This window comes from Amblyomma mixtum, chromosome 8 (assembly GCF_055824585.1).
Source record: "Amblyomma mixtum isolate Tamu chromosome 8, ASM5582458v1, whole genome shotgun sequence".
NCBI classification, from domain to species: domain Eukaryota; kingdom Metazoa; phylum Arthropoda; class Arachnida; order Ixodida; family Ixodidae; genus Amblyomma; species Amblyomma mixtum.
The window spans coordinates 11,648,621-11,660,086 of record NC_143019.1 but is presented as its reverse complement, the minus strand read 5'-3'; positions in this window follow the sequence as shown (position 1 = coordinate 11,660,086).

Below are 11,466 nucleotides of genomic sequence, written 5' to 3'. Positions count from 1 at the left end.
GATGTTTCTGTGACCAAGATAAGAAGCACGGCAAAAAGATTATGCGAACGGTTGAACCTAGGGAAGCTGACACGAGCAATAGAGAATGACAAAAATACCTGTCTAGAAATGTTCTTTACGGTTAAGACGCATAAGGTTGGATACCCTCTGCGCGTTATAGTTTCAGAAAAAAAGACCTGGCAAAAAGACGTTGCAATATTCTTAAAAGATAAGCTGAACCTGCTTCCCTTAAATGACCCTTTTCAAGTGAAAAATGCAGAAGAAGTGGTTGATTTTCTGAACGACAACCATAGCATGGCCTTTCAAGGGTTCTCCATTGACGTCAAAGATTTATTTTATTCAATCCCTAAGGATGACCTTCTGAATTGTGTACGCGAGGCTATTGATTACTACGGCGCTGTTCCTTTTCAAAATCAGTCTGGCATATCTGTTGACGGTTTTTTGGAGCTACTTTCGGTGTACCTAAGTTCAACAATCGCAGAGTGGAACGGGTCCCGGTTCGTTCAAAAGAACGGGATCTGCATTGGATCTTGCATTGCTCCAGTTCTCAGTGACCTTTACCTTGCCATGCACGACCGAGCTCTCAGAGGCAACCTTCAACATACGTCCATTATTAAGGTTTTCCGATACGTAGACGACTTTTTATTTCTTTTGAACTGCGACAGTGAATCTTTTCCACTTGAAGTGACTCATGTCCTCAGTGTGTTTCAAACGACATTGGCCCCTCTAGAATTAACGCATGAAATACCGGACAACAGTACCATTAGATAGCTAGAAATTAGGCTTTTTTTCACGCCGGTTCACGTATGCTGGGCCTTTGAGCCAAGGGGCAAAAAACCGATCCTGGCATATGATTCCGCGCACTCAAAGTTAGTAAAAAGAAATATTGTACAGTCTACTCTGAACAACGCCTTAACAAAAACATGCAAGCATAAGCTAGAAGAAAGCTTTTCAGCTCAGGTGTGCAGGCTGGCGAACTCTGGTTATCCACAAGAAGTACTCACTTCTGTGGCGAAAAAGATGTTCCGAAGCATTCAGCGCACGAATACTAACGCTTCAGCCGACGTGCGGCAGCGAAATAAAAAGGTCGCCGTTGTTCCATATATGCACACAATATCGCATAACCTTAAAAAAATAGGAAAAAGGCAGGTGTTGATGTCGTTTTCACGGCCCCCCAGCGCCTTTCCAGACTGTGCCGGAGAATCAATGCAAAGACAAAAATTAACTCCGGTTGTACCACGCGGCACAGAGATCCCTTGGTCACGTGTGCTGAGGGTGTAGTCTACTCGATCCCTCTTTCTTGTGGGAAGGCGTACATCGGCCAGGCCGATGTATTAATGAAAGATTAATGGAGCATCGTAGGGATCTATCTGGTTCATCACTCAGGAACTTGCCAGTGCACTGTAAGAATTGCAAACTTAAACTAGGTTCTAATGAACAATGCACCCCTATGTTCAAAAAAACAACCATTCTGAAGAAATGCCCCTACCAGCTGACTCGCGAGATAATAGAAGCAGCCAAGATTTGTAACCTCAAGAGTGAATGCGTTAGTACGCCTTCTGTTTCTCTGTCAAACAAAGAGATAGCGTTCTTGTCTGGTTTTATGTGATTTTGACCTGGTTTTTTCCGGTAGTTCTTCCTTCGTTTTTACTTTTGCTTTTACCCTCCTTTTTGTACCTCTGTTTTATCTCTTTTAGTCTTCGTGTTAGCACTTCTTACATCTCATTTTTTCAGCACTTTTTTAGCCGTGTTAGTTGTTGGCCCTCATGCACTTCAGATGTTTTTTTTCGCCTCGGTCATCACCATGCTTAGTTACCGCGATTTGTGCTTTTACCACTTTTAAAAACGATTTCTGCCCACTGTTTGTTACGCAAAAAAAAGGGCAAGTGAAATAATTTCTTCTCGCTGCTTCTTGTAATCTTTCTTCTTTTTTGCGGTCTTGGTCACCATTGTATTGTATGCTTAACTCTTGAATATTTTTTCTTGCTTGTGGCATGACACGTGCAGTGATTTTAGGTTTTACCCTAGTGGGCGGTTCCTTGAGGGTATATATGTAGAGGTTGGCGCCTTTTCTCAAATAAAGTTGCAGTCAGCGCTCGTGTGTGTGTTTCCTCGTCTTATGTCCTTGTGTAGCATGCGCTGTTGAAAAATTATTACTTTGCAATAGTAAGTCTAATCCCGGCACCGCCACCGCGGTGGCTAAGTGGTTACGGCGCTCGGCTGCTGACACGAATGGCGCGGGTTCGATTCCGGCCGCGGTGGTCGAATTTCTATGGAGGCGAAATTCTAGAGGCCCGTGTACTGTGCGATGTCAGTGCACGTTAAAGAACCCCAGGTGGTCGAAGTTTCCGGAGCCCTTCGCTACAACGTCCCTCATAGCCTGAGTCGCTTTGGGACGTTAAAGCCTAATAAACCAATAAACCAATCTAATTCCCGCACCGTGAAGAAGTGCGATTGACGAGAGGAGAACAAGACCATTCGCGCCGGCACTCTGAAATAGCGAAGGCGCTTAGAGCGAGCTACATTGCTCGCAAAAGAATCGGAATGACAAACGTAGACAAAGAGAGGACTAAAACGGTGGCTCAAATTCCCAGCTTACTTGACAGCTCAACATAAAACTGTGTTTCAAAGTACACACAATAGCTGGGACATCCTGTATCGTGTGATGCGTTTCTCCTGTACTTAAGCTTTACAAAAGCTCATCACGGAGACACTACGAGCTCAAAAATTACCCAGCCTTCTCCCAGACATTGTTGGACACCATATGTGCGCACTGTCTGTCACGGGAAGTGCAAATGAAAACGCTGCAGACAAAGGCAGCGCAAACTACCCATGCTAGCCGGCCGGCGTCCAGTCCACTCTCATCCCAAAGCGTCTCGTGTAGCCGGACGAGCCACGCGCGAGGGCTTCTAAAATTACTCGCTGCGGGTTTGCCGGAAGACGCGTAGCTACCGCCCTACGCAGCGCGAATCGAAGAAAGCCGTGACGGCCCAGAGAGAGTCCGAACCGGCTGTGTGCGCAACAACCGAAAGTGCCGCAGCAGACAGGCCGCGCGCCGCATAACTCGGCGTAAAGCAGTCGGACGCGCTTGACAGAACACGACGCTCTCGTCCGCTCGCCCCGAGAGGCTTCTTCGACGAACGGTTTTTCCAACAGCCCTCTGGCACCCACTTTCAACGCCCGCCGCGGCCGCTGGCTACCGGCTCTACTATAGAATCCATCCAGGGAGAATTGTGGCGCGTGGTTTCCGGTAGCCTAGCCGCTCGTGCGGAACCATTTATAGGCATCCATACTTGGGCCTTTGTTGCTTTTTGCTGCGCATATACGGGTCTGGTTTTGTTCTTGCCTGGAAGGCGTTCGAGCATCGAGCGCTGTCCAGCGCGAGAGGCGCTCGCAACTGCAACCACGCAGTGCCTATGTACGCACGCGCCGCCTTGGACAGATGCTAGACGTGGCCTAATATTTGCGTGTTCGCCTACCAGCTCGCGCTGCTCACTGATTTGAATGGCGCCCGGCCGCGTGTCTGTGGCGGCGGAGGAGACTGATTGATTGCTGGGGGAAAGAAGCTCAACGCGATTGGTGTCGGACGTCACGCGGCAAGGAATGTTTTCAATTGGGGCTGCATTCGAGTTGAGAGACCCGCCATTTGCCTGTCTGATAGCGCAGGTGGACGCGATCGCCGTATGAGGGCGCAATTTTGGCGGTTCGAATTAGGCGTGAATCGTCACGAAACTTGACCTCAGCTGCACCTCTGGTTGCATCGAATCGATTCAACGGGACTGTCGCTTACGGGGGCCAATTTCTGTCACGTAATGACAGCCATCGATGAGACAGTTGAAGGCGTTCCTTTTTAGAACTACCGCAAGTAATATTGACCCAAGGCGTATGCTTGGCGGATAATTCTTTTTTCTTGTTTTTTCAATCGCTTGCTCAGACAAACACGTGTATGCGCCTGCATTGTGTATGCTTGGGTATGTGCTCCGGTATTGAGGTTTCATCGGTGAATGCCTAGTAATATAGGGTGCTGTAAGTTTGGCGGGTTTGGTCACATTCATGCTGGCTCAAACTAAGAAAGGAAAACAAAGGATAAAGAATGAAAGCACTGCACTGAAGCCATTTGTGGAAACTGAAGAACCCGGTGTGTTATGAATGGCGAAGACCTCAGAGAGTTTTTATTGGCTGGGGAGGCCCTCCTTACTGCAGCGTATGATTGAAGACCTAAGCTGGCCTACTACAATAGTATTAAAAATAACATCCCTTACGCTGCAGTAACGCGAAACGCTCCAAACAGCCAGAAACAATTCACAAAAGATGTCAGACTATTGAAATGCGTAATAGGGTAAATACATAGCGCTGTAAGCTGGCGAGTTTTTAACACATTGAGGAACGGCGGCGCGAAAGACAACACATGCGGAAGCGAGCACAGAAATTTATTGCGGTCGAACTCGAGTGTGCACTGGAGTGCCCACTGCAAGACGTTCTTCTGCAATGCCCATTTTGAAAAACTAATAGTCTGATGAAGTATCCTAGAGCGGAAGCTTGGGCGAGTTGGTAGGACATTTTTCTGAATAACAGCGCGAACTTGGACGAGGACAGAAGAAAGACACATGGACAGGCGCTGATGTGTCTTTCTTCCGTCCTCGTCCAAGTTCGCGCTGTTATTCAGGAAAACAAGTATCCTAATCGCTCTACCAAGAAGAATAATGAAGAAGACTGTAGCGTGAAATAGAGGACGGCGGACGATGAAAAGACAAGTACGACCGCTGACGTCTAACACTTTTATTGTTAAGGGTTTAAAGTACAATCTATTGCAAAATTTAACAGTCCGTCATTCATTCAAATCACGTCTTGGATGGTAAACTTTTGGCAACAGACTGTATATATGAGCTGTCTCAGGGACAAGAATCCTTTGCACATACGCAGAAAAGCTAGCAGCTTGTACTTATTTGAGAGGGCATTGGTAGCCGTGCTCATGCAGTCCTTCCCAAGTGTTGCGACGCGTTAAGATCCGACCATTTTCCGCGTGGGACCATTTGTGATTCTCTAGGTGGCAACCATGCTCTCGAGACCAAGGGTTCAGTTTTTTGCATTAAGACAGCTCAAACAGCTACTAGCGATCGAACTATCGCAATATTTTCAAAACATGCATTTTGTTTTTGTATTTGTGGTGTACTAAGTAGCCTTTCATTCCCACATCTTCAGCATTGTGCACACACATCTCCCCCGAACCTAAAGCTATTTGATAAGGAACAATAAAGTGAAGATATATGTTGGAAAGACTTCATCATGCGTGAATGAATGGTAGTGGGAGGAAGCCAAAAATGTAAAAAAATGCACGTGAAGAGAAAGACTATGGCGCTTTTCTCGCCAGTGGATGCTTGACCTGTCGTGTTGCACGGAATTGCACCCCTGATTTTGAGACCGCTGTTGTCATCAAGTGCTGCCAAGAACAAATAGCACGGGAAACTGTAGAATTTTAAAGCATTGATAGACTTGGGAATGACTCCTTGAGGACGGCTTCTATTGTCCTGTCAGACAAGAAGCTGGCGTTTCCGCGTACGCACCAATACTTGCGTAGCTTTGGACACCATGTGTATAATATATGTAGATAACAGCATTTGGATTTCAGCACTCTTTCTTGACAGTTCTTCGTCCCGTCCTCCTGTTTTTTTTTTTTTTTGCGCTGCAATCATATTCTGTGAAATATATACCAACACGTCCAATTCGCCACATCAGTCGACATTAGGAAAGCCTACCATACCAAAAGGCTTTTAAAAGAAGCATGTATGCGGCCGTTTGGCACATTCCAGGATAACGAGAATGCTTTATTTGCTGCCTTTAGTGATTTCTGCTTTTTTTGTTTGGCGGCAGGTGCAAATTTACCTATATTATATGCCCTTTCTTGAACAAATCGTAGTGGGTAGTCAGCGGGTGTACGGTGTCCACGTCTTGTTTCTATTTTAGGCGGCCGTTCCACAATGCATAAATAAATCGAGGTTAGGTTTTCAGGATTATATGCAATCAACACTATCAGAAAAGAGCTAGCCGGAGTATAAACACGAATTGGCGCGTTTTGGCAGGCACTCTAGGGATATGAACCACTCAGTACTAATATTAGCTAAATGGAAATTAGGTTACTGATGTGGCCTGTAATGAACTACTGCGCTGAACCTTGGCAGCAGTATTATGGACCGCCAAGCCTTGTATAACCCCTTTAAGTATTGCAGTCGCATTTGTGCACACGGCTTCCACAGCACGAAATTTGCCGTATGAAGGCTTTCCCCACTTTTAGACCGCAGATGTGACTGTGGTAACTACTCCACAAATCTCATCATAATCGTGTCCACTCCCCGTCTCCTCTGGTTCGTGTGGCGAAATTCGACGCTCTCTGAAAGATCTCAATGGTCACTCTTTGCTGTTCATAGTTGATGCATTGATGTTGATGCAGGGATGATATATTACAGGACAGGTGATATCCCCCAGGGCGTTCTGTGAATGCCTCCTTCTTTATCGCATTCAGCTTATTGATATGTATGCCCTCAATGCGATATGCAATAGAGAACGAAGTGGTTACAGCATCAAATAAAAACTGAAAATGCAGAGTGTGGTTTCTAGTACTCTAGTACTAATGAAGCGGCTATATTATACAGTGCCAAACCGGAATATTTCAAGTTTGGAACATTTTATAGAAATTAGTAACAGATTAATAAATAGTATTTTTACCATGTCATAAATAATAGAAAGGATTTTTCCTGGCTGTAAAGTGCTAGCAAGAAGGCTATACAAATGCTGGTTATATTAACCGGACAGGATTTCAGCGTGAAGGTGTCAAACACAAAATGTACAGGGACCAAATAACTGAAAAAACTTTTTTTTTTGCGTACGAAAGTTGAGATAGAGCTTCTGGTATGATCAGGGGCTCAAGCGATGCTACATGCAGACCACGAAGGTGTTAAGTAGTGTTAACGTTGGTGGTCCGAGTTAGATCATGCGAAATGAAAAAGTAGGTACCGCTTCGCCTACAACTCGGGCTGAATTTAACTATTTATGAAGGAACTCATAAATATTGAGAATTTTTTATTTTCCTTGTGCATTCATATTCTTGAAGCACCAATAGAATTTTCTTCCAGCCACCTGCGGACCTACGATACTCTACTGCCATGCACAGCGCGAATTGTTCTTAAGGCGACACTTCTTCAACCATAGAACTGGATGCTACGATCTATTCCCTTCAAGTATAATAAAGGATGCCAAAACTCGCCCTACAAGCCGCGCATCGACAACAAAGACAGCGCTGATGCTCGCAGCACAAGAGACAGAAGAGAGCTGTTGGAAACCTCTTACGTTACGCCGTTGTTCCTCAGATACGCGCTTACCCCCACCCACCTTTACAGATTCTACTGCTTGTAGATTTTAGTGTCTGCATGAAATCCGCCATCTTCACAACAGGCTCAAAGTGCACACTAATGCTGTATCTCGCTACGCCCACGGGGTTGGTTGTCACATCAAGAAAAACGTGTGCAGGCGTCGTTTAGGAGCCGGAAACTCTTACAAACGATACATTGTATGTTTCTTTAACACCTACCATAACGCAGTTTCAGTTACACAAAACCATTCTTGGCAAAACTGCACAGTTTCATCAAAGGCTTATGAGTACAACTTCATTTAGTCAAAAAAGACTAACCTCGCTACCTTATTAATGCGAGAGAGCCTTATATGGCTCTGTCACGTCAGCAAAGAGTGTCCGCAATTTTGTTCGCACGATTAAGTCGTTCTCTGAAGATAAATGTGTGGAAGCGTGAATGTGACAGATAGTGTGTGATAAAACGTTGCCTTGGGAAAAATTTGGTTGGTCAGGTGCAATTAGTGAGTTAAATAATCGCGAAAAATACACTTAGAAGTCAAAATAGGCATGGACGTCGATATAGTACATGGCCGTAAGAACCGCCACGGACGTCGTATAGTATGCGGACGTTTCGCTTTCGCATAGCTCCAATGCGGGTCGCGGCATGATCACCAAGATTTTAACCCATTGCTATCAAACGGTGGCAGTTGCCAGTAAAAATATTCTCAATACAAATGCAGCACGTGACTCGAAAATGTTTATTTCGATGAAGGCATGGGACATTTTCAGGCCGTTTTTTGATCAGGATTAGATAAGGTCCTCATTATTTTCTCTACACTGCGATGATGCGCCTATTCAAATTTTACATTCGCCCAAGTAATTTTAATAAGAATTTATTCGCTTGGCTGATAGCCACTGGTGAACATTATTTTCTCGGCAAGCAAAGACGATTACGCATTTTATGAAAGAAGTGGCAAAGGCCGGAACTTAAGCAATGATGGTTGCTTTCAGGTCTGCTAACTTCTTTCCCAGTGTTTTATGACTTATTTTCGGTTTTCACCCCGTCTAACAAAAGTATCTCGTCTTTAAAAATTGTTACGTTCTCATCATCAGCAGTAGGCTAGCGTTCTTTTCTGCAGCGACTGGAACGAACAAAACTCATTCAGTGTATCGGGCTTTTCTTCGGTGACATTTTGCGTTCTTGATGCTTCGTAAATGACCAATATTCGCGTGTTGAACTATACATACGTGTTGGCTACATGCTTGTTTGCGAAAAAACACTTCTACACGAATCCCCTCGACGCCATCGTCGAGTTTGCTTGCAAGGGACTATGGCTAATTTTTCTGAGATGCAAAATGTTCTCCTAAAATACTTATAAAAAATTGCTCCATCTTCAAAAAGCCATTGAAGGTGCGCTGTGTGGTTGCGAACTTGATGAGAAGGAAATTTCAAGGCGATCGATTTCGTGTAGAAACTGCGTAGAAAGTGTTTTGAACGGAATGAAAAGTGTTGGACTCCGTTGTAGTTTTAAATTGTGCTATAAAATACTTCATTAAACACTAGGCGAAAATTGGTCTCTAGAAGCTCTACCATCTTTAAAAGTTAGTTGGGAATACGTCACGAAGAGGCTTGCAGAGAAGTAACGAGGGAGGTAAAACGAAATAAATTTTCTTGAAAATTTAACTCAGCGACACGATCGAGCGATCTGCTAGGTCGACAATATATCCCACCATTTTTTTTTTGTTTTTGAAAGAAACGTGCTCGTGGCATGTTCAGTTCCTGACCGGTTGTCTCGCTTTTTCCCGTCGTTGTCGTGTGATAATTCTTTCGTATGTTCTACGAAACGGAAGATCAAGGGAACAGGTTTCTCCAAAGGCGTTGTTGCCCCGTTCCATATACAGGCTGTTTCAACTAAAGCTCTTGTATAAGAGCACTTTCTTCGTCACTGAATTGTCAGAGGTGGGGTGCATCAGTGTACCAGTACCGCTATGACATGTTAAGTAGGTGGCGGCCTAGCAAATGTTAAATTGTGAACTTTCAACTTTTTAGTCACGAGCCCAAATTATTTTATCACTGCACACAGGCGAAACGGAAACTATGCAGTCGGATCGAGTGACCTGCAGCCAAGCCTACGGGTGCGCATCAAACTCAGTACGAATAGCGTACACTAGGTGGAGACACGAGTGCGGAAAAATTTTCTCCGAGATGTACAGTGAACGGCCCGCGTTTGTTGCTTTAGACATCTAGTGGCAGCAAGGAGAAGCTTCGATGAACGTCGAGAGATCGCGCCAATAGGTGGCGGAAAATCCGCGCTCATCAGAGGGTGTTTCGATGCGTACTACACGCACCACACCTGAAGAATAAGGCAGGGATTCCTGCAAATAGCTTGTTTTACTATCTTCCTGTGGTTAAAATATGAAAACAGTTTCAACTTAGCAAAGTTACTGCAGCAAACACGATCTCACGATCTCTGTTCGCTACTGCCGTTGCTTGAAGGACACTCTGAGGTGTACGCGAAAATATTCTTTGAGAATAAGAATATGAAAAAAAATCGCTATAGAATGAGATCAGCTTAATTGTATAAAACGAATTTGTAACGTTACAGCAGTTAGTTGCATTTACTTGACTTGCGCCAATTATTTTACCTAATATTTCACGCTCATGTGCCTTTCATAAAGTATTTTTCTTAGGATGTCTTTATACACTCATCTACAAACGATATTGCACTGCATACAGAAACGCTTTTTTTAGTGCTACTGTGATACGTGTCGACGAAATGGATTCAGCTTTGTATTCAGCAATGTTTTTATCTCATAGCTTCCTTAACAGAGTGAAGAACTGATGGGTTAAAGGGTGGTTTAATATTTTCTCAAACTATCAAATATGCTTTTGATCAGATTATGCGTTTTTTTCTTGGTGGCCAATGTGCACTAAAGTTGCGTTTCCTTAATAACCAAAACTTCCACACTTGTACGGACATAATGACCGCAGGTATTGAATTTACTCTGCAGGCAGCACCGAACATTAAAATAGTGTTGTATAAATGTTATGTAAGTTGCAGTAATTTTAAATGTTCCACTGTAACTTTGCACTAACGTTAAAAATTAACATATCCCGTTGTAAGATATATCGAAAACTTATTTTAGCGTTCAAAAACTAACACTGTTTCAATCTAGTCTTCTAAACGTTATTATAATGTTAGAACTATAATACAAGATTGGACATATATTTCGAGCACTAATTTCTAGAACTTTTCCCACTCTTCTTAGAGCAACAATTTTTTACAAGTAAAGGTACTTTGCAACGGCATCTCTCACATAGAGTACTCACCATCGATTGCATGCACTGCAGGATTGTTTTGTCAGAAAACTGGTTTTTATCCACTCACCATATAAGCTTAACTCCATGATATGTTAGGGTTATTCTTGTATGCCCCAGCTTGGAGCTTTGGAGCCGAGCAACGAACAGACTCTCGACGTCATAAAGAATGAGTGAGGGCGGTGAACGGGGTACTCCGGTACGCACACACTTCAAGGAGGCACACAATTTTAGCTAAAAGTTTTCTGCTTTGCCATTATGCGTAGGACACTGCATAGATCGCCATGTCGTATTCATTTACGACCGCTAAATAGTTTACAACTGAATTTAATCTCTCACCTGTTTTGGCCTAGGTTTCAACTGCAGAGCGAAGGCTATGGCGTCAAAAGTCAATATTAACGAGTGGAATCCGTTACCACCATCATCAACAGTTGATATTGATGCCATTGAACAGGCCGTTCATTGATTTTTTTTACTTGCCTTGTACTTTTTGTTTCGTGCTTTTTTGTATTGTGTTTATTGTGCCCCTCCTGCCAGGGCCCTTCACTGGGCCTGCAGTATGTCCTAAATAAATAAATATAGGTCACGTGAGACACGAAGAAAACTGCAATGTAATCACTGCAGATTCACTCGTTGTAATCGGGCTCTTGAGGCAGGCTAGCCTTAGCGCTGTGGGGCATGACAGCGCTGAAGGAGTGATTACATCGTAGTTTTCCTATGCATCAGTTTAATTAAAGTGACGTTTGACACCAGAAATCTCGGTCGGCTGTTGGAGCCGGAAAAGATGACAAGAAAATTTGTT